Source organism: Anopheles arabiensis, chromosome 3, assembly GCF_016920715.1.
Source record: "Anopheles arabiensis isolate DONGOLA chromosome 3, AaraD3, whole genome shotgun sequence".
Taxonomy (NCBI): domain Eukaryota; kingdom Metazoa; phylum Arthropoda; class Insecta; order Diptera; family Culicidae; genus Anopheles; species Anopheles arabiensis.
In genome coordinates, this window is record NC_053518.1 from 34,678,736 (window position 1) to 34,701,272 (window position 22,537).

The following is a 22,537-nucleotide window of genomic DNA, read 5'->3' on the forward strand; positions in this document are numbered from 1 at the left end:
AAACCAAACGTGCGCCAAACCGAGTCGCTGCTCCGTGTCTAATGCTCACTTTGTGCCGTGAAGTACTTCTTCGGTTCGGTCTGCTTAATGTTGGGTCGTCTTGCATGTATCGCCGCGGCGTCGTCTTTGCCGCTACACACAAACACACACACACACACAGAAAAAACACGGTTACCAAATCTTCGCACGCAGAGTTCGCATGGAGCAAACGGCACACAGCAGACTCACACACAAAGCCGGCAGATCAGAAAACATCTGTTTTATTTAAACTCATTTAGTTCAGTAAATATTTCCGGTTAGAGCACGGCTGCACGACGTTCACTGCACGCTTTGTCTTTCGCACAAAACACGATGTGATGCGAGCCGGCTTCTCGAGACGATGGTGGGCCTTTTGTTGTCTTACCCGCTACCACGAGAGAAATGCAAACAACGGTGGCAGCGGCGGCACAGTTCTCGGTCGCCTTTCGGGAAGACAGTTACACTCGTTTACATGTTCATAATCACCCTTCACGAAAGATCGTTGCTGCTTTTGCCACCTCCGCACTTGGAGACAAACATACGACCCCAGTGGCCCCAGCCCAAGCCATTGTGTGTGGTCGGTCGGGCGGGCGGGAGGCGCACACTCCAACCCGAAAACAATAGCGGCGTGTGTTGTAAAGACAATCATCGCGACATGATGACGGCGGCGGATGTGATCTTCCTTTCGTGTTGTGCACAGGGGTGTGGGATCCCCGGGAGGATGTTGGAATTGGTAACACTTTCCTGCCACGCTACCACTTACATCACATTTCACAAACGACCCAGTGGCGTGTCTGTCTTTCGTTTCGTCCGCCCCAGTAGAAGCAAAACGAGGACCATCATCTTCACCATGAAAGACGGGGCCAGAATTGTTTTGGAAAGTGTATTAAAAAAACAGCTTTGTCGTACGAGTTTGCTTCTTCGCTCTGTCTCAAGAATTGATGACCGCGCTGGGGACGTTAAGAACGAAGAAAACAAGAGCATCGCACATGCGTCGCCCGGATGCGTTTGCACAACAGCAACAGCGGCAGCAACTGTGAATGAGCGCCGCTGAGCCAGGAGAATAATAATAATCAACACATTGTTTAAAGCCGCGGGGCACGTTGATGGGTCCCCGGGACCGGACCCGCCACGTTTGATCTTATCCCCCCCTCCCCCCTTACAACGGAGACGCGAAAGTACGAGCCCCGCCTCGGCATTCTTCTTCCACTCCACGGCGCGATGGTTGTGTGTGCTGAAAAATGATGTTTTTCGATTGCAACCCAAGAAGGGTGAGCGGTCGCGCGATCGCGCGTTTCACCCTCAAAGGGGTAGTTTGCTAGCGAAGGAGAATAAGATGTTTATCTAGCCGCCGATGGCCATCCACCATCGCTGTATTCAAAACAATGGTTCGTGTTTGTGTTCGCGCATTTGTTTTGTGTGTTAGGCGCGCTCTGGCTCGCAAGGGGGGATAGAGACGGATGGAGCGATAATGTTCGGACATTTGTTTTTTGTTTTGTTTTTTTTTTTTGCACGCGCTTGCCCGAAGCGCTGCAGAAGATGCTTTTGATCGTGCACGATGTTGGTAGTTTTTTTTTTGTTTGGTTTTTTGCTCCAAGAGCTAACGAATAATAATGGCAAACATGTTTCGCTGGCGGAATGTTTTCGAGTTTCTGGTCAAAGCGCAGCATGTTTTCAGGGCAAGATCAAACAAGAATTCTAATTATTTCCCACACAAGAAGCATGTACAACACTTTTGGGGACATAACAACATTCCAATACTATTCTGTTTGATGTTGGAAAGCAACAGCAAACAGAAAGAGGCTCAAATCTTGTAAGCAATCGCTCAACCTTCTCTCGCTAGCATAAACATAAACAAACACCCTCCCGACCAATGCGGAACATGATACTCACAAGCGCCTCATTACAAGCATATGACACTTCCGCTTCACATTTACATCTAATTGGTATTTTCGTCAGTGTCTTCCTCGATGCTGCTCCGATGGCACACCAGCCGACGGCACTTGGTCAGCAGTGTATTAATTTCCGTTCGATGTTACCGCTGCACAGTCACTGCACTGCTCTTGCACTTGAACAGGCAGACACTTTCACCTTCTCAATCGAATCACAATCCCAATTTTATTGCCCCATTTCCACAGGCACAGAATCAACACAGGGCGATGGACACGAATCAAAGGCATGCCGAGAGGCAATCAGGCCAGCGTTACTTGGCAATCCGCAGCCTAAAATCCTAAAGGCCCAAAACCCCAATCAGACGGTTGACTTGCAGGATGTATCACACACACACACACATACATATATAAACACACACGATTCAATTTGGGAGGGAAGAGCCACTTTTCCGGAAGAGTTATCCTTAATGGGACGATTTAGGACACACCACAGCCCACTCAATCACAAGCCACAAATCGCTCTCCCGGTCACACTCTCTTGCCTACTAGGACCCCCCTTTCAGCACCTTCCCAGGCACACACAAACACACATAGGGCACAGGAAATCGATTCACTCGGTTTATTGCAACAAATTGCCGGAGCGAAGAGGAGGGATTGATGGCGCTAATGCTCCACCGCCGTCTTCTTCGTCGATGCAACCCGCTCGCACCCAGTTATCGATGGTCAATTGCTTTTCGATTATACAGCTACACACCCCAGGCAGGGCTGTGGAACCGGAAAGTGAAGATTGCACTGCACTATTTCTTCCCCCTCTTTCCCCTTTCTGCCTTCCCCTGAGGCCCCTGGGGGGAAGCAAATCAAATGAAGCCACTGCGGATGCACTTTCAACGGTGACAAGACTTGTGGCGCACACACACACAAAATTAGCACAATTTATGAATATTCCACGAATTACGAGACGCTATTAGCAATCGACGATCGTGTGACGACAATGATCACTGACCCAGCTGAGGATGATTCACGCTGTAAATCTTGATGTGCCATCCAAAGGTGTGTGCGCGCGGGTGTAGGCACTTGGCAAGTCTTTCTTCGGACACACGGAAACCCTCTTGTGGAACAAGCGGGGATTTTGCAGCCGGTTTGCAGCAAGACGGCGCTTCGAGCTCGACCGTCGGCGCTTTGGTATGTGTGTGCGCGCGCACGCACTCTCGCGATCGTACTGAATGCGCTCGAGCAGAATGCATCGCAGCATCCACGGGATGGAGAAGCCGATCGCGGGATGAACGCAAGAGAGCGTGAGAGTCTCCCCCCCTCCAGCGAAAGAGACAGCTAGCGTTTGCGTGTTTTGGTGATTCGCAGTGAGAATGGAGAGGATCCCACGGAAGCGAGAGAGAGAGTCCAACGGCCGCAAAAAACCAGATCCATGCCTTTCCGTGGCGCAAAAACCTGTTCCGAAAGCTCCCTCAAACGTCCCTTTTTTGTTGGCAAAGGGAGCACTCGCGAGCCACCCCAAAACAACAGCAGTGCAGCAGCACCTGTAGCATCGTCATCGTGCTACAGCAAAACTCGCGGAGGCACTCCGGGGTCCGGGTGGATCGGAGCTAGCACCCAAGGGAACCTGCCCTCGTGCGAGGGGAGGCTGTCTTAGATGCATCTCCGACTGCTTGTAGATGCTTGCATTTTATCGTACCGTTGCGCTCATTCCATTCTCCATGCCTGGACCATGTCGCTCTCACACACGCACTTGGGAGCCACTTGTTGTTTTTGTCCCCCCTTTTCACCTGTCCCCCCTTTGCTTTGCTTTGCTTGCCGTGCCGCGGCAACGCTTCGGCTGGCTCTTTGTGTGTTGCCCCGCGTTGCTCCCGGATAATCCGATAAATTGCAATTCAAATGGGTCGCTGGACCCGATGCAACAGTGCCAGTGTAACCGAGCGGAGTCCCAAAACAAAAGGTAAATTAATTTACGCTATAAGAAACGGAGGCCGCTATGTATCCCTGTCCCTGTGTGTGCTGCGAGCGAGAGTGCTTAATAATGTTCTTTTGCATTGGGTGGCAGAGTTTATGCAGTTAATTACCCTTCGTTCTGTGAGCAGGAAGGGCCGCCTTCGAAGAGGCGCCATCTGGTAAAGGAATGCGTTTTTGTTGTTGATAACTTTTGTTTTTAAACTACAACTTTGTTTGTTTTGCCTAGAAGGCATTTGTCTAATTGCAAAAAAAGAGCATAGCAAAGGATGGTCTTTTGTTGTAGTACAATGTTGCAATTCAGTTCTTGCGGCAATAAATCATCATAAAAACTACTACCAGCCGCTAGAGCAACTTCTTCGTAGAGAGTATATAGGAGAGCTGTATTCCAAATTAATCGAAAATGATTAACGTTCGAATAAGTCATACAGATTACATCAGATTAAATAAAAATCAATCTTTTTTAGCTTTTTGGTAAAACAACCTTTACAATTTGATTCTATCTATAATGCTCGTAAGGCCATTTTGGGTTCAGAGTATCGATTTTATTGCGTTTCCATATTACTACATCGTGATTTTGTTCTATATATATTAACGTTCGATTGGATCGTATAGTCTGATCTTCTGAGATCACCAACAGTTGCCGGTACAGCTGAGGAGTAATGTGAGTGTAATTTTTCGCGCACTAGTCGGGCCGATACTTCCCAAATGCCTTCCAATCGCCCGATCGTGGCAGAAACTAAACTGTGGTACTACAATTATTCGCTCAATTCGAAGAGCCATTATATTTGCGTGCAACAAAGTTATCCAAAAAGAGAATATTTCTCAACTTGTATTATTATTAAGTAATCGTGATATAGTTCCTGAAGAAACAAAGATCCTGCTGTGAACTTTGACATTTGGATACAGGAAAGACTCACCTTAGATGTCAGATGATATTCATGATTCTTTACTAAAGATATGCACATTGACATCATTTCCTCATCTTCCAGGATAAGCTAGTTTCAGATCTAATTCAAAACATCTATCCTTGCCCAAAGTCCTTTTTGAGACATTGGGTTACTTATACTTCATTTTCATAATTTAAATTTTATCTTTAAGAAAACAGACACGTTCTCGCTAACTATCCTAAGTTTGTCTAGATCAGTGGTTTTAAAACTATAGTTCATTACAGTGTGTCAGAGTATTTGCTTTTTCTATCGAAGAATTTCTCAGATAAGTTCGGAATAAGGCCTTCAATATCTACGCATCCTATTGGACATTGGAGCACGACAAATAGTATCTGTATTAGAAATTTGATTCAATGTTCATGCAACTTTTTATAACTCTCCTTTATACTTGTTTGTCTTCACTTGCAGCTCTATTTCAAGCATAAAAATGGCAAAACATGAATTATGTTGGTAGCACTGTTTGAGCCTAGCGACGTCTATTTCGACATCTTCCCCGCCCAAACGGTCATTGTAACCATTACTGCCAATTCAGGCCCAATTGAGCGCAGGCTTTCCAACCAACCTGCCCGTTTTGCTCGCCAAACAACAATTCCAGCTCCGCCATGATTGGGATGTTGCGATCAATTATTGCCCTTGTTAAGATGAACATGTCGCTAGGCCTCTCGCCCTTTCCAGCCACTATCGCCCCGCCAAAAACGCGCCTCACGGCGTTAGATAACTCGCACCCGATCGGGCGAGATAAACATCTCACTCACACACACACACACGGAAAGGCCCAAATATGCACAAAGTGCAACAATCGACTGCACAGAAGCGAGGGCTTTCCCCAAGTGTCTCCTTCCCCCGAGGCCCCTCTGGAGCTGGTCATCTGTTTCGCGGTGTCGTGGTTGTCGCATTGCATCTATCGCGCTGGAGGGGTTTGTTTTTTTGTGACTGTGCACTGCAGCTGCGTGTTTGCCAAACCAAAACCGGGATTCCTTCCCACCGGTCCCCATCGCATACAGCTCCCCAAACCGTGGCACACGGCAGACAGGGAGAGAGAGCGGTGTTTGGAGTTTTATACATATTTTGCCGTTGCAAAATCAAGCAAAACCCTATTCATAAAACTGTCTCGGCGCGGTTGCACTCGTTTGCCATTATTTGTGGGTATATGTGTTTGCAGCTGCAGGTGCCACCCCTGTGCCTGTGCAGGTGCACCACACCATGTGCAAAAACCGGCCTGCCCAACACAAAGACGGTGCACTGTTTTCGGTTTGCGGCCATAGAGAATGCTGCAACAATTTTGAACAAATTCGCAATGGATAAAGCCCGTACCACCACTGCACCCATTCCTTGTGATTGTAAGATTTGCCTGTTTCATGATGATGCAATTGTTGTTTGCCAAATCCCAAAGCAACCGATCGCTACTGTCTTGTGGCTTCTGTGTCCAGCTTCCATCAGCTCGTGCTCGTCGCGCTCGTCGTAGTGCACAACCATTGCCTATAATAGCTTTATTTTCACCCCTTTCTCCACATCACAAACAATGTCCACTGTTGGAACACCGACGGACCGTCTCCCAGGGATCCAACCACATTTTATGAATGCACATTTTTACAGGTTTCGCCTTGTACGGGGGCCTCGGGGATAGCGAAACTCTCCTTCCCATGTCCAACACGCCGGACACCTAGCCGAAGGGAATCCGTTCACCGTGCAGCCTTCGCCTGATCGGGTGCTTTCTCTATGCCGTTTGTCTCTCTCTCTCTCTCTCTCTCCCTCTCTTTTATGGCTTCTCTCTAATGTGTTCGCTGCGAAAAACACAGCGCGGATTGTGTCTCACTAGGACGGAATGTGCATTTTCGCCGAGGCCCCGGTGCCGGTGCGCTTATCCCGGACATGCACACGCACATATTACCCCGCTTAGATCGCACTCCTTTCCCGGTTTTATCACCACCCTTTGATGCTTGACAGCAACATCAGCCTCCCCGTTCCTTCCAACGCACCTTCCGAGCTCGATAAGATCTAGATATGTATTATGTTCCCGTTTTGTTTTCGTTTCGCCATCATCGGACCGACCATCGGACCGGCGATATAGAAATGCGTGCCCGCCGCTTCCCCACCTGACGCCCCTTCCCCCTCCAAGCCTCCCACCAACAAAAACCGGGCACCATTTGCAGTGCGATAAACAACGCAGCCGGACATCATCGCAGCCGCGGCCAAAGCGAAGAAGCGTTTGCGCAAACGGGCCGCAACGCCGCTTCTGATCTGCGCGCGATCTCCCGCGTGTGCTCGGCGTCGTCCCCCCGTGCGCGTACAAGAAACAACGCGCAAACAATCATCATAACGACAACCTCCCTCCCGCTTGGGTGGTTGATAATAATAATAACAATAATAATAATCCCAGCTTGTGCAGGGCCTTTGGACCATTGGACGGCAAAAATAGACACGAGCAGAGAGGACACACCGTTGCGGTGGGAGAAGAAAATTATGGAAAATCGTTACCAAAGGCATCGGCTGCGTTTCACCTCCTCCTCCTCTCCCTCCTCCTCCTCCTTCTCCACCTTCTTGCAAAGAAGAAGGGTTTCTCTTCTAGCGCAGCATTGGAATCCCAAGGCACCCCACGTTTGGGTGGTTGTGCCGATCGCGGGCGGCTTTTCTACCTTTGCGTGTCCCGAACGGTTGATCGTGCTCCGTTCCTGCTTACTTTTCAGGTCATCCTATCTGTATCTCTCTCTCTCTCTTTCTCTATCTCTAAGAAGAACCTGTCTCCGTTTGCCAAACCATAACAGGTACCCGAACGGTCCGAATTGGTCCGAAACAGAGATCGCGCTCGCCCAAAGTCCGAAAGTCCTCACGAACCGGGACGACAACCTGCCGCAGCGCAAAACTTTCTCTTTCGGTGCGAAATAATTTTCGTTTTGCGTTTAGATTGCCGCCGCCACATTCATATGTAATTATGGTGAAGCTATAATTGAGTCCACGATGCACCTTAGCACGATGGTTGGCGGTTCGATGCTCGACGATCACCCGGAGGCGATAGAAACGCGTGCAACCGTTGCGGGTACGCAAACAAATTAAATCCACCAAAGGATACACCCAAGAGGGGCAGGGGTTCGGAGTGTTGGAAGGCAATGTATTGATTACGCGACATGGTACAGGGTAGTCCCTCCTTGGTCACGGCATGGCGGAAGCCCAGCCCGCGCTGTGTGCCATTACTCCCGGAGGCTGTTTTCCAACAACGCAACCGCCGCTCCGGGCGCTGATCATTTGTCTTGGCAACGCGCAATTGTCGCGTACACGCACGGGCAGAGAGCAGGATAGGCCACTGGTTGATAGGTGATAGATATCGTTTCCGGCTTTGGATCGGCAACGGACACACACACTGCTCATTATCCTGCCATCGACGCGTATGATGGTGCCACGGGTCGGGCATGTGTAACGAGCAAATGATCCGTCAGGCCGTCATCAATATCTTTGCTTTGTCTTTTTACCTTTCTTCGTAGGCGCATAGAGAAAGAAAGATAACGAGGGTCGAGGTTGAAGAAAAACAACAGATCCTCTACTCTAATAAGTTTTTCTAGCAAGTCTCTAATTATTACAACTAAAATATTGAAGAAATGAAATACTTTTCTAGCTCAACGGTCATTCAAACAATTAATGTTTTATGTAAAGAAAATAACGATCTCCAACTACAAGATGCCGATTTCCATCCAAGGGTTTGCAGCATTGCGAAACCCGTCCCGTCCCAATCACCATCAGAACGATGGACTTCGACGCGCGGCAGGCGAAGAAATGAGCAATCCGCAAAGCGCACACAACAAAACACAACCCCCTCAGTGCCGAGGACGATGGATGCAACAGAAATAAAATACAGCATTCGCATGCGCGCACACACACACACAGAGGTGCGCGGGGTATGCCCCGGCTCTTCCGCGATATGCAAAATACTTTCGCAATGGCTTGATGATGCGCTCGGCCAGCCTCATCAGGGGAGAGGGATGTGTGCATCGGTTGCAGTTTGCAACGCAACACAACAAAAGAATTTTATTTTGCTCTGCTGCCTTTGCCTCTCTCTCTCTCTCCCGATCGGCCCCCTGCAACGGCCCATGGATGCTGCGAGGTCCGCAAGGAAAGCGTTAAAGCGATACGGTGCCATAAAACAAAAATAAATGATAGCAAGCGACGAACACGGTTTGGTCTCAGATGCGCTCGCTCCCTTTCTCTCTCTCTCTCTCTCTCTCTCTCTCTCTCTCTCTTTCTTAGGGCCCGGTTAGAGGTAATACCACTTCTTTCGCGGCATCCCGTTGCCTGCAATGGTGGGCAATGGAATTGGCTCAAGCTGAAGCACGGTCTACCGTGCCGAGGTGTCTCAAGTGAAATAGAGAGATGAACCTGGACAGTAAATTCAACCGAACGCACACGCTTTGGGGGCCGCCATGGACCGCTTGAAGGTGTGCATGCACACAATGACAGGGAAATAGCTTCAGCACCACCAGGCACCAGCATCAAGCTGTCCGGCACACAGGTCCCATTGCACCGGCGCACACGAAAGCTCCACATCGATCCAGTTTCAGGACAGAAAGAATGTTAGAGAGGCAGGGAAGGAAGACTGACCATGCAAAACCCCTGACGAGGTTCAATGTGTGTGCAGGCGCAATGCCGGATTGCAACCGGACAGCCCCGGACGCACCGTTCGACTCCGTGGAACAGTTTAAGCAAAATTGAGTGCGAAAAGATAAAGCCACACTGCAGGCTGCAGCCCGATCCTAGCCCATCCGCAGGTGACTTGGACACCCGGTTCCTCCTTTTCCCTTGGGCAGAAGGCTCTCTCTCTCTCACTCCCCCCGAGGGCACTGCCTCCCTGGTGCTGTGGTATGCCTTTGGTGCCTTTTATAAATAGATAATCATTTCGCTGTAAACGGGATTATTTCATGACATGACGATGGATTAGATCCTACTCGATAAAGCATGTTGTTGTTGGCGTGTTGTTGTTCGAGGTCCGGGTTTTGTACCCACCAAACCCGGCCCCATCCACCCCTTTCCACAATTGCAAGCTGACACTTCTTCACGCAATGCTGCTGGCTGCTGCTGCTATGTTTCACCCATGTATGCAGATCCGACCGCCCTTGTCTGCCATGTCGTTCGGGAGGGCCGGGCGGCACACCATCCGGCAACATTTGCGTTTCATTGCGAGGGCTTTTTGCGGGCACGCTAATGGGGCGGGAAAACGTCCATTCGGTGCCAGGCTTAGCAGCCCCCCGAGCTTAGCTGCCAGGCTTAATGAGAGCGAACATTTGGAAATGTGTGTGCATCGTTACAAAGGCAACTGGAACTGGTTAGGCATCCCCGGCCAATCGCACCGTGCCTTCGTGTGCCGTTATCTTGTTCGATCGTGGTGCAAGCAGAGGAGGGGTATGGCAAGAAGAAGCAAAACAGATTTCTTTTCAAAGTCATCGATCACTCAGAATCCTCCCCAGAGCCGGTAGGATTTAGCTGTTACAATGTTTGGGGCAATAATTTTATTCATAATATTTTTTTTCTGCAACTAAGTGCGGCTAATCCAACGGAAGATGCGGATGAACCTGTTTTTACTCAGCAAATATAAACTTGCGTCGGTTCAAAGCTTTGTCTGGCAGTGTGAAGTAATACTGTGGTGCTTGTTATGAGCTCAAAAAGCTCCACAAATCATCTAGAAATATTCAAATCAATTCTTAACTTTCTGAATACCAAGGTTTACATACAATGTAAAATAATTATTTATGATATTAAATCTGCTTGTTAAGTATGTTTAGGGTTTTACGCAATACGACAAAGTCATTCCTTTTCAGCGCCATATCGTAAAGTTAGACATTTCGCGACTTTAATCGGTCAACTTAAATATATATATTTGTGTTTATTTTAAGTATTTAAATAATATTTTTAATCTTTTTTGCGAATAATCTTCATCAGAAAATTGAAAACACTCATCATATATAATTTCAAATGTCAATCCTGAAAACTCCCTAAACAGATATACGTACAACACAAATCTTAATAATCCCAAACGAGTCTCGATCCATTGCATTGTTCTGCGCAAAGCATACCGCCTACCAACTGCTCTATGAGCTCTAGCTCTACCGTCGCCCGTTAAATCCCCTACATAAGCGGCTAGGAATCTGCTCGATGATTCTTCAATCCTCCAAATCAGCTTCTCCAAATGATTCCTTCTCTCCGTAGAAGGCATTTAACGGCAAGAAACACTCAATTGTGCTTAGAGAACCGGTGCGGCCCGCTGCTGTCATTTAAGCTTCCATCCATCCGATCCGGCCACTTCTATCGGATAGATTTACCACCGTTTTCCCGCCACGGCTAGGTAAAACAAAGCGACAGCGCGGCGGATGATCGTGATGTGAAAAATCATTCATCTGTCTTGCGGATTCATCGCAAGCCGCCCCCCGAAAGCCGCGCACCGTCACCACAATCGGGACGCGCAAGTGCCCGACCCATCCCTCTTCAATGCGCCCCGCCCCGCCCACTGACAGCTAACCATAACCGCTGCGCCCTTTTGCGAATTTTCTTTCAACTGTCAACCCGCTTCGCTTGCCGGTCGATCGGGCGGTTAATTTATTTCACGGAAATAGGAAACGACAATGCATTACTCCCGCCGATTCCTCCCGCTTCTCACTCACTGACGGTTCCCATCATCATCTTATCGGGTTAATAATTGAGCCAAGTCACTGTTGCTGATGCTTCTGCTGGTGCTGCTGCTGCTCCGGACCATTCCCCTGTTTGCCATCGGATGGATTAACCGCTCATCTACACCCTCGATGGACGGGGCTGGTTACGGGGATTTGCATACAGTTCGCGACGGGATTCGTAGGGCGGTGGACAAAGATCGCTTCCACGCCAAGAATCCATAATCGCCATCGAACACAAAAGGGGCGGCTCAACTGTCTCCTGGCCCGAAACGGATCGCTACGATCGCGAGCGTCTTCCCATCGTTCTACCCTGGCGGCACCGTGTCTTTGAAGTTGATTTTCCGCCCGGCTGACAATTCCTTCGCTTCCCTTTGCAAGCTGACACACACACACACGGGAGCGGCTTGGGAAGATTTTTCCCAACCCCCAACCCTGCCACTCGCTTTGTTTCCACACATTAGTCCACAGCGCGTCAGCAGGGAGAAGGGAGGGACCTGTCCCAAGGGAAAACTGTGGCGGTGGTGGCGCGCTCGCGATCATGAAATCCCTTTTACGCCAGGGACTGCGATCCGAGCCGACCCTAAACCCACCCAACCAGCCAGGCGGTGTGGTGGCCAGTTTGCAAACTACTTCAATTAAATTCAATTCAATTATTGAATGATGAATGCAACGTATTGTGTGTTTTTATTATAATTTACCTTTATTTTTTCCCGCCTCACATACGCGTTCTATGGCTGTGTTTGTGTACGTTTTGCCTGTGTGTGTGTGACTGTGTGTGTGTGCATAATTGGAAACATGATGTATCAATGTTTTACGGCCATACATATGTCCATTAGGGCGGTCTCCGGGTCGGCGATTTCGCCTGCTCGCAAGGCGGCACAGACTTTGCCGCGCGGGCCCCTTTGAGCCTTTTTCCCGCCCCAAAGCAAAAGGGTCCAAAGGGGAGGTGTAGGTGTAAGGGCTGCAGGGTGAAGAAAGGAAGCAGGCAAAGCATTCCGTCTTCGTCGGCGATGTGTGTGTGTATGAGCGACACAAACAAGCTGCGGGTTCGTTGTTTTGCACAAAACGCTTAAATTATTGTTATCATTTGTTGTCCTGTTGCGTCCCTGTTTTCCCCTGTCCCTGTTGGAAACAGTGCAACGATGTACTTCATCACACCTCCCTCGCACACACACACACACACGCACAGAAATCACGAAATCTGTCCGCGCCCGGTCGAAACAATCGAAAAGCCCCGCTTGGCGAACCCGCCCGCTCGTTGCGACACTGGCAATGGCGGCATTTTTTCCTCTGATTTTCTCCCTCCCTGTGTGTCCGCAGCGCTATTTATGTTGTAAAGGTACAATGTGACGTCACGCGGCAACCGACCAATCGCGGTGCCCTGCACCCTCCCACTTTTGTCTTCCAACCGAGCGGGATCATGCGAGCGGCGTTGAACGATTTAGGAGACGTCCCCGGAGCGAAAGACATTGTTTATTGTGTACTTTTGCGAAGCTTTTCCATCTCTCCCCCATCGAACCACTGCCCTTCTGCAGCGCCTCACCCCCCTCAACGTGGCTCGTGTTCTCACGAGTGCGCACCGTTTCGATCGCGCAAAACCAAAGCGGCAATTGACAATCGGCGGATAAGGTCCGTTTCGGGCCGGGCCCAAAGGGGTTTTCGCCGCCGCCCGATGCTGGCCTGCGGCGGCATCGCCCTTTGTGGTTGCTCTCGTTTAGCAGGTCCGCTGTGGCTTTTCATTGCCTCCCTCCCTCCACCCGCGAGCGCTCAGAAGGCCCCGGCCCTGCCCGTCCCGCCCTTCTGAGCGGCGTATAGAATTGATGGCACCATACAAATGGTGACATTCGACGGAAGAATGGAATTGATAGGATTAATTTTTAAACACTTATAATTGCACACCGCCTTCACGTTTATCAATTCAATGGTGGAGCCGGTGGAGGGCCTCTCTCTCCCCCCTCTTTTTTGCATACTGCGATTGATGTGCACGGTGCGCAAGAGTTATGTTTCGAGGTGGCGGCCCGCAACCACATGCTGTGTGCTGCACCTTGGAAAAGAGGTAAATCCGACCAATCCGACGGAGGACAAATCGAGCAAAAAATAAAGAGAGCACTTATAGAGTAACCAATCGGTACGGTTCCATTGCAAACGAGCAGCAAACACATTCATTTAGGATTGGTTAGGCGAAGCGTTAAGCTGATGAGCGTTGCAAATGGGAGAAAATAAATGAACATTGTTTCTGGCGCAAGAATCGTGTGCCATTTACGCAGCAATGCACTCGATAGAAGTGGATTTCAAACGAAAAAATAAGCAGTGGTCCCACTGCTGTCACCCACCGCCGGGGAAAGGCTAATGTTAGTTTGCCATTTATCCGCTGGTATGCAAAAAAAAAAACACACATAAACGGCAACCCAACACATCACCGCCGGGGGTAAGGTAACTGACAAGCGCAATCATTCACTCACAATTCCATTTGCAGAGCGAGAAAAGATCAATCTAAGTCATCTAACATCCATCTCGATGGGACTCGTTGCGCCTCTCATTTCCCTGCTTCCCTGCAGACCCCATACACACCACTCCGAAAGAACTTACCGATATTATATGCTGTCCCGGCGATGCCACCACGTTCACTGCCGCTCCTTCACCACTTCAGTCGTTCGATTGGGCTGCTGAGGCTGCTGTGGCTGCTGTGAATGATAGACGTAGAAAAATGGACACGCTTTAGACGAGGGATCCATCTTCACCTTCAGGCCGGGCAAATACAACAAAAAAACGCACCAACGGAACGGAAATGATTAAGATAATTCTTAAAACAAACAGGCATCGTTTCGTTTGTTGGGCGCTTTCGCCTTGCGCTGCAGCAAGCCCAAACCTTCCTCAACAACCGAAGAACAACAGCAATAGCAACAATTATGAGGTCATAAAAGATTACCAACCAGTCAGGGCAACCGGGCTGGCTCATTAATCAAAGTGCCTGGCCGGCGGGACGGGGACGGGGTGGAATATGGCGTGGTGGATGTTTTCCGAGCGAGCAGGAGAAATACATTACAATTTAAATGCATATTATAACGACTCTAGCGGTAGAAGCAAGGGGAGGACCTAAAGGGTGCAGGTGGTCGCAAATGAAAATAGCTCGCACCACATTAAAACAAAACGGCAAAGGATGCAACCTAGCTGCATCACAACGGTGCCAAGGTGCGCTGACTGGACTGGACGCGGTTGCAGCAGGCCCCTTGTTTTTCTGCAATAATAACTCGCCCGTGCACCCACAGACCAGTAACATAGACGTAGAAGCACTCCTGCGGGTGCCAGTGCAAGCCAGTGCAAATCCCAAACCGCGACGGACATGCAGTGGGCACGCATTCTGTGGGGGTTTCGCTTTTTTTGTTGTGTCGTGTTTTCGTGTTTGCACCATTCACATCAAACCCTGCAGTGGAGTACGATAGTACACGGGGCGCAAGTTCGTGCAATTCTTGTCTCTGAGGCTTCATGCCGCGGTGCCGATGCGATGATGTTGTAAGCGAAAGATGAGCCCTCGGGAGGAGCAAAGGGAGCGTTTGTGCCCTGGTGCTGGTGAAAGTACGCTCACCAGCAAGCCGTGTGTGTGTACCGATCGAACGAGCCGCAACGGTGTATATAAACACTCACAAAATAAACGACTTTTCGATGCACTTTTTCCAGCGTTTATCGCTTTCATGTTTTGCATCGTTTGCACGCTATGAGGCGAACTAGGGGAGGGTAGTTGGTAGGTTTTTTTTTTGGTTCATACATTCCCCCGAGGCTCTAATGCTGCTGCACGTGATAGCCGATGGAGATGATATGGAAAAAAAATGCTTCGAGACGGAAAAAAAACCCTGGCCCGGAAGTGGGAAGAGAGTACTCGGAAAAGCTAATAACAAGTGGAGCACAAATTGAGTACTTGCATGTATTAATAGTTTACGCAAATGTTGTTTGCTAGACAACTTCTATAGAAATCAATGGCAGGGCAAATGCGTGGCTATATGTGAATTTCAAACGAAATTGTAATGCTGAAATAGGATAAACCGCCTGAAGCTATGCAATTTTACAATTTGTATACTCAAAGGTCAAAGGTTAATACGGAAAGAGAACAGATATGTGACAGTGACATCTTAAATTTAAGTTATTTTTTCACCGTTTTTTTTATGAAAAAATGGCCGAAAAACTTGCACAACACATTTATCTATCAATTACAAAGCTTTTCCAGTCCAGTTTAGGTAAAAAGCATGGACAAATTGCATATTTCCTGAAGAGGCTCTAAATTGTTTGGCAAAATGCTTCTGATGCGCTGTTGAAAATCAAAATTACACTAGCGAGTACGGACATTGTACCCCGGCCTTTAATACTTTCTACCTAATAATGTCTAATAATTCTCATGAAATGATCACTCTCTCTCTCTCTCTCTCTCTCTCTCTCTCTTTTTCTCTCTCTCTTTTTCTCTCTCTCTCTCTCTCTCTTTCTCTCTCTTTATATCTCGATTCATCACAGATGATAGTAAGAAAACGCACTCTATTAAAAGCTTAAATGGCGATTAACATTACTTCAACTTTAAAATTGTATCTATCGACAAGCATTACCTCAATTGACGGATCATTTGATAATGAGCATCAGTATCCAGTTTATCCAGTTTGCACACTAATAGGAGAGTAAGAGCAGTTAAGAGAGCTTAACCAGGCTACACTGCATTCTTTTTACGTTAAACGTTACATATAGTTAAATGTCTGTTTCTTTATTAACTAAACTACTTTTCAAACTATTAAATATGCATTTTTGCCACCTGTAATTGTACAAAAATTGTAATACAGTACATTCTTTTTGATATCATTTATTTATCGTTTGGTGGAACAAATCTGCTCCATTGAATGTGTTTGGTCTAAAAAAGAGAGTTTTCACATAAACAACTTGGTGTATTGCTGTTCGTGCATTATAGTCATTGTTTAAGCTCTTGCTGCATCCATTTGTTTGCAACATATACCTTTCGCTAACACAACGCTGATCACCGCATCTCTCCCGTCCCCCTACCTTACCACAGCATTTCCATTGTTGACCATCAACAACAGACTAACCGTTTGTGGCATTATTGGCCGCCACAAAACAACAACAGCCCTTTCTCCCTTTTTCCGGAGGGGATGCATCGGAATTTCCCGCTCTGCTCGGCCAACCACTTCCCTTATCCGGAGAGTGTGTGTGCATATGCGGCCGGTGTGGATGTGCCATATTTCGGTGAGAAAAAGGGAAAATTTTCCATCCATTGGGGGGAGTTGGGGGTGCGGGAAAAATGCGATCACCGGAATGTTTGTCCGCTGGGGACGGTCGCTGGGGACGCGGTTAAAAAGCAAGAAGAGCAACAACAACAGCAACGAAAAACCACCCATCCGCACATTGTGTCGCACGTAGCCGTAGCGCGCGCAGCAGAAGTGAATGGCCCCCGGTGCAAACTGGTTTTCCCTGGTCGAATGCCGTTTCGCAGCAATTATTCACATACACCAGCGGGCTCCAAGTGGCTCGGAGTGCTGCGGTGGCAAAGCGGTTCGATTGTTTTCAACCTCGAGAACAACAACCAACCAACCGAACAACGTGGCTTCCTAGTGGACATTAAAACTATCATCAACCGAGCGTCTGCTAATTTTAACCGACCAGCAAGGAACCCCATTCCCGAGTCCGATTTGTCTGACTGGCTTTTCCTCCACCAACAGAAAAAGAGGAAAGGCTGGAAATGTAATAACGCTTTCAAACTCAATCTTCATTATAATAAGCGTCATTTCGCGTCGCACTGCTGCCGTGTGCGCTTAAGTCCGGTAGAAAATAGGTGAGCAGTGAACCCGTTAGGTTCCACCTTGCCCAGTCTGCAAAGCACTGCACACTTGCCCCGGGAGGTCGCCAGGGCCGGGCGTTATCTATTTCGCTTTCCGCTTCAACAACAACAACCAAAACACACACACGCACAGGCCAACCAATCCCATTCGGGTCCCCCCCCCCCGCCGATCGTTTGTGCGAAACGATAAATTTAATTACTCCGGGTAAGTAAATTTCATTTGCACCGAACCCCGGACCGATCCGGGGCCGTTCGAACGTTGTTTAATTAAAACTCGAGGTTTTGCGTGGATGTGCCGAGTTGCGCGCGTTGTTGCATTTGAAAAATGCTTCTTCCACAGCCAGCCCCCGTGCCCGCCAACCGCACCGAATGCAACCGAACCCGACGACAATAATAATGAAAAACGGCTCCAGCTAAACAAACTGCGAACCGGGGGCCGCGGGCTTTGGAATGGTGGACAGAGTGGAAGGGTTTTGTGAGGGCCTTTGTAGCGGGATTCACTCTGCCCGGCGTCTAATTTACGTGTCCTTCCCTCTTGGGTAAACCACTCCCCATGGAGGACGCACGCGGGGGTTTGAAACGAAAAACAAGTTTTTCATTAATGCCAAAGAGGAGGAGATTGGGGCTGGTTGTTCTGGAAAATGTTCGCATCGCTCGTTTAAATACGCATTATAAAAGCTAAAGCACAGTTCCGGACCGGGGCAGCGGCCGTGTAAGTGCAGTTTCCCTCTTTTCCTTCCACCATTCCGAGACTTTACAGCCAGTCACGAAATCCGTTTCAAACGCTTCAAAGTCTTGCCCTGCCCGTCGGAAGCGTTGGATTGGAATGGTTTTCCATTTGCTACCTCGCTTTTTTTCTTCCTATTCTTCACGAGGCACTTTTCCTAATCCTAACACTCCGATTGAATGGTCTCTTAACTGCTACCGCGTACGCCATTATTTTTGCCCCGTTTTGCCCGCAAAATAGAGCTCCGCTTCGGCCCCGCCCCCCAAAACGCATTAACCACAAACAACTATGCAAAAGTCAAACGATAAAAAACCCTTCATTTTGATACACATAGAACAACCCGTCGCTCCCCCATTGCCCCTTCCAATGTGCAACCTGTCGGGCTGTCAGGCTGTGCCCGCTGCTGGACAGCGAGGGGATGATGCTCCCGTACATTTGCTCCGCCGTTGCAGTGCACAGGGATGCTCCACCCTGAAAAATGCGCCGAGTTCAGGTTGGAATAATAAAGAAACTAAAATAATTAAAATATTTTTTGCCTCTTCTTCTCCTCCTTCTCTCCGCAGCCCCCCCGAGAGGCTCCGACGAGCCTGATACGCCTGCAACGTCTAGGTCTAGGGCAAGCAGGTGAACTGGCAGACGACGAACGGGCGGACGATAGAAAACGCAGCGACCAGGCGAAAGAGAATAGGAAAAATGGCGCAAAAGATTGCCCACCTGTAGTGGAGGCGGGGCGGGAAACAAAACCGGGTCTACGCGAGAGCGCCTGTGTGTGTGTATATGTGCGTCTCGACATAACATACGTACAATTATAAATGATCGTTGCACTGGAACATCTTTCTTTTCCTCCACGCTCCGTTCATTTACACCTTCCACGTCCTTCTGTCCCTTTTTTCTTGGTTTGTTTGGTTGCAACCCAATGGTACCAAACAAAATCCGCGCGCCACACCGTTTCCGATGCTGAAGTCAAAAAAGGAGATTATCGGCTCACACACGCACACACACGGAGCGTTTGGGAAGGCGCAATCTGTACGCAGCGAGATTTATTTCACATGAACGATGTTATCTTACAAATGGTACGGTTTATCGGGACTCTATCTTTATTTTGTATGCTGATGGCATGGGTTTTCCTTTCTTTTTTTTTACTTCATTTGTTGTTCAAATTCCAATCGTCTAATAAACAACCTGTGAAGCACGGTGAGAGAAGGAGTCCTTTACTATGTAGCACGGTAATTAATTTTATGCATTTATGAGTACTATTTATAATTAATGTTGCTTTTTTGTATCTCTTCTCGTGGTGCACTTCATACTTTCACACCAAACATGCCCTTTTGACCACCTATGAGACCATCTGTTTCTTAAAGGGATTTATTTTGTTTGCTTAACTAAAGATAAATAATATATTTTCAATATTTTTGTAGATAATATATATATTTTTTGTTTTTAGAAAGGAATAAAAGATCCAAAATTAATAATATTCCTGGTGTAAATTAATATTTTGTATTTGTTCCACATTCAAAAGATTCTTAAAGCCTTTCTTCATCTTGTCTTCCTTTTTTCACAAAGTTAATGCTCATTTCAAATCATTAAAATCATCATTTGGTTAACAATCATTTAGTTCGCTTTTTTTGACAGTTTGAGAAAAGAGAAGCAATGAAAAACAATGCTGAAATTATTTGTTTGTTCTTGAGAAATGACTGCCATATCAATTATATTATCACGCAAACATGGCATTAAAAATAAGTAAAATAAGGAGTTGTTTGTTGCTCTTGTCAGTTTTGTTTTAAACAATTTAAATGCTCCACAACTCGGAGAAAATAAATTTAAAGATTTTGAAATGACATTTTGTATATTTCAAACGAAAAGATATTTTGCACACTAAAACTGATTCGTTGCCTTCAGTTGCAACACATTTGCACAGAAGAACCTGCATCAAACTGCGCCCAGGTTCATTCGGCACTCCTCATTGTACCCTACGGTGGGTCCCCCTTGCTCTACCACTTTGGTGCGTGTCTGCACGCTAATTTTTCCAAAGGCGCAAAATAGAAACCTATTTTGCCTTCACCGGTGCCGATCGCCACACTCCCACGGCATCCTGTGTGTGTGTGTGTCCGTCCGAAGGGGGCCGCAAAAAACGGGATCTTGCACCGTTCGCCAGGGGAAAGAAGGCAAGCAAAGCTAGACTGTACCGGGCGGCGTAGGACGTTAGGCATGGAAAAGGTGGTGGAAAACGGACCCGAGCCACACGGCTAGGCCCCGCGCCCGCGCTCGTACATTGTTACAACAAATGGTGGAGAAACAATAAATTTAAAACCTCCCCCCAACACTGCCCCACATGGACTGGGCGGGCGAGCGGGCGTGCGCGAGTGACGCGCGGAAACGGCACGGCAAACGAGAAAACAACTTTTCTTTGCCCGTTTTGACATCGGCCAGTAAGCGTCCGCAGATAATGCGCCTCGAGATCCGCAAAACGGAACGGAACGCACAAACGCGAACGCTTTCCCGTTTCCAGCTCCACCATACAAGGGGAGATGCATCTGGTGCATCTTGTCAGCTTTGTTGTTGCGTACACACACACGCACACACGCACACGCGGACTATCCACACCACCATTCTGCCTGCTGCCGTCAGGTTCGCCAGAGTTCACCTTCTGATCCACTTGTCATCGGGTCGGTCGGAACCGGAATGAAGCGAAGCCGGGAGAGGCGCGCACAATTGGGCCTGGCGGTAAATAAATGAATGCAGGTTGAAGCCCTGTCCAACGCGGGGAGCTTCCAGTTGGAGGAGGATGATGCGAATGCGAAGGGAGTGGTGTAGGCTTACGCGTACGCTCTACGAATCCACAATTGTCCATTCAAATATCCCTCCGCGAAGGGGGTTGCGTGTCCACCTTTGTGAGTCCTTTGTGTTCCCCGAACCAGCAGAAAAACGGCATCAGTAATTTTTCTCTTTCTCTGCTTTCCTCCGACAACCTCCCCACACTTCCCTCCGCTTGCGACCAATCACCGACTAACGGTGCCGGTTTGGTGATGGAATGTTTTTCCTCCTAATCAAATCATTTCCATTAGCCCCCTTCCCTACGCTCCCGAAAGACAGAATTCCTTTCCGCGCCCATTCCCAATGGGGAGAGCGAAATGTCACAAAATAATTGTCCCTCGTTCTCAGGCTGCCCGCAGAACGTTTGCAATTCATTATTTATCCTTCCAGCTTGGCTGGCTTCGCTATTCTTAAGCAGCTCAACAATCTGTGTCTTAGATCCTGTGTCTCGGGGTAGATCCCGAAACGAAATTGTCAACCATCGCATCTTAGGCCCCTGCGCCGTTGTAACAATCTTTTACGCCCCTGCTACGTTCCTGTCCTTCCTCATGCCAGTCTCGTGAGAAGGGATTAATTTCAAACCCACCGAACCCACCCTGATGCTGCAACAAATCAACGCGCGAATAGAGAGCAGAAGGAAACGGGAAACGAACAACGGGTGTACATTGGTCACTTTGGATTGGAAGTAAAATGAAACCTGTACCGCGTGTCATCCGTTATCGCGCAAAAAGGTGGAGAACAATATCTTCTGCTGCTGATGCCGTCGCTGCAGGAATAAATCACTTACCAATGGGTGGATAGGGCCGCAGTAACTCCCAACGACCCAAAGCCCCCTTTCGCTCGAGATAACGGCCGGGGAGGAGGTGGGGGGAAGAGGGGGACGAATGGGAATGAGAGCGTAATTCAAAAAGCATCAAGAATGTTGTGTAGAAACATAAAACAAAATGCAGAGCGCATCGCACACGCTTGCTGTTTTTTTCTTCTTCTTTTTTTTCTTTTGCGTTGTTGTTGCTGCTGCTCCACACAAACCGCGCAAAAAACACGTTCCCGTGTGGCTTGTGCGTAAAGCGGCGGTGCGTTGGGAAAGGGCAGTGCTGCCGTGAGTGGATGCAACTAGGCGCACTGGCTTTCAACCGGAGGTAAGCAGGGATAGCGATGCTAACCTCTCGAGTGCAATGTGTGGGAGAATAAATGGAACGAATTAAAGTAAATGGAAATTAAAAGTGCGTTTTAATCGAACAGGTTGCACCGGGAGCTTTTATAGTCATTAGCAAGCAGGATGGGATTTGCGAGCTGCTCGTTGTTAGTTCAATTCGCGTTCCAGGAGGGATCATTTGTTTCTAGGGATTAAATTATATTGATTAATTATTTGAATGATGCAGAATTTTGAGCACTTTTACCAGTGGCAGTTTTCATATCTTTAATTAGGCCTTCCTCTTTAGGTCATGAGTTTAAATCTAAATTGGTGAAGGAAAAGTCATTAACAATCAAAAGTCACCATGAAAATTCGAAAATCAATAAAAAAAATCATCCCCAATCCTTAAAAATGATCATTCGCACTCAGCTCTTATAAGGTTATACATGTAAAAAAGACTCTTATACACAAAATCAGGCATATTTTTTATTATTAAAATTTCGCTCTAAAGTGCAAAAATAACAATCAATGGTGTGCTCTCTGAAACGCACCCACG

General features: G+C 48.0%; 1 protein-coding gene across 3 annotated transcripts in view; it reads right to left on the reverse strand.

Annotated features, from left to right (window-relative positions):
- Nucleotides 1-22,537, reverse strand: part of LOC120901372 — a 53,440-nt gene that overhangs the window by 10,179 nt on the left and 20,724 nt on the right. Inside the window, exon 2 of one of the 3 annotated variants that reach the window (XM_040309246.1) lies at nt 14,065-14,156. The gene's annotated coding sequence lies outside the window, so the exon portion shown is untranslated. Of the gene's footprint in view, nt 1-1,911; nt 3,140-14,064; nt 14,160-22,537 lie in introns of those variants that run through there. The other 2 variants (XM_040309245.1, XM_040309247.1) reach the window with 2 other exon arrangements.